Raw genomic sequence first — 1,877 nt, forward strand, 5'->3', positions numbered from 1 at the left:
TGAAGCCATGTCTAATTCCTGGACCGGAGTCTTAGACTAACATTGCATTATTCCTGGAATTCTCATTAAGAATTTTGATATCTTTATTTTCTTTTCCACTTAATTTTCGAAAAAACCAAAAAAAATTATTACAAAATCATAAAAACCAAATATATTGTATGCTTCTTGTTGAGTCTAGAGTCTCATGTTAAGTTTGGTGTCAATTGCATGTTTCTGTTCTTCTTGCATTCATTCATGTGTCTTAAGTGATTTTCAAGTTGTTCTTGATGATTTCCTTGCTCTGATCTTTGAATTCTCTTGACTTGAGTGTTTTGTTATTTCTCATGTGCATTCTCATTTTGTTAGTGTCAGTAGTATACAAACTGCTAAGTTTGGTATCTTGCATGCATTGTTATTTGATTTTAGTTGCATTTTGATTATTCCTCATTATTAAAAATCCAAAAAAAAATTTTTAATTTGTGTCTTTTCAAGTCAATAATACAGAGAATTGAAGATTCAGAACATACAGCAGAGGAATTACACAGAAAAAGCTAGGCGTTCAAAATGCCCAGTGAGGAAGGCAAACTGGCGTTTAATCGCCAGCCAGGGTGCCTGGCTGGGCGTTTAACGCCCAAAAGGGTAGTGCTTTGGGCGTTAAATGCCAGAATGTGCACCATTCTGGGCGTTTAACGCCAGGATGGCACAAGAGGGAAGATTTTGTTTTTAATGCCAATTTTGTTCAAGTTTTCAAAATTTTTCGAAATCAAATCTTTTTCAAATCAAATCTTTTCAATCAAATCTTTTTCAAAATCAATTTCTTTCCATTTACAAAAATACTTGCTATCAATTAATGATTTGATTCAACATTTCAAGTATGTTGCCTTTTCTGTTGAGAAAGGTTTAATGTTTGAATCATATCTTTTCTTGTTAGCCAAGTCATTAATTTTCAAAATCAAATCTTTTTAAATTGTTTTTTAAATCATATCTTCTTAAATCACATCTTTTTCAAAATAGTTTTCAATCATATCTTTTTAATTTCTAATTTCAAAATCTTTTTCAAAAAATCACTTGATTTCTTTTTTTCACTCTTAGTTTTCGAAAATCAATTAGTATTTTTTTCAAAATGTTTTTAAAAATCTCTTACTTAATTTTCGAAAATATCTTCCCCTCTTCTCACATCCTTCTATTTATGGACTAACACTATTCCTCAATGTACAATTCGAACTCTATCTTTCCTTGATAAGTTCGAATCTTCTACCTCTTCCTTCTATTTTTCTTTTCCTCTGACACCTCAAGGAATCTCTATACTGTGACATAGAGGATTCCATATTTTCCTGTTCTTTTCTCTTTCATATGAGCAGGAGCAAAGACAAAAGCATTCTTGTTGAGGCTGACCCTGAACCTGAAAGGACCTTAAAACGGAAGCTAAGAGAAGCTAAGACACAACTCTCTGTAGAGGACCTAACAGAAATCTTCAAAGAAAAAGACATGGCAGCCGAAAACAACAACAATGCCAACAATGCAAGGAAGGTGCTGGGTGACTTTACTGCACCTACTCCCGACTTCTATGGGAGAAGCATCTCTATCCCTACCTTTGGAGCAAACAACTTTGAGCTTAAGCCTCAATTAGTTTCTCTAATGCAACAGAATTGCAAGTTCCATGGACTTCCATTGGAAGATCCTCATCAGTTTCTAGCTGAGTTCTTGCAAATCTGTGACACTGTCAAGACTAATGGGGTTGACCCTGAGGTCTACAGACTTATGCTATTCCCTTTTGCTGTAAGAGACAGAGCTAGGATATGGTTGGACTCACAACCTAAAGAAAGCCTGAACTCTTGGGAAAAGCTAGTCAATGCCTTCTTGGAAAAGTTCTTTCCACCTCAAAAATTGAGTAAGCT

Source organism: Arachis duranensis, chromosome 1 (assembly GCF_000817695.3).
Source record: "Arachis duranensis cultivar V14167 chromosome 1, aradu.V14167.gnm2.J7QH, whole genome shotgun sequence".
Lineage (NCBI taxonomy): Eukaryota > Viridiplantae > Streptophyta > Magnoliopsida > Fabales > Fabaceae > Arachis > Arachis duranensis.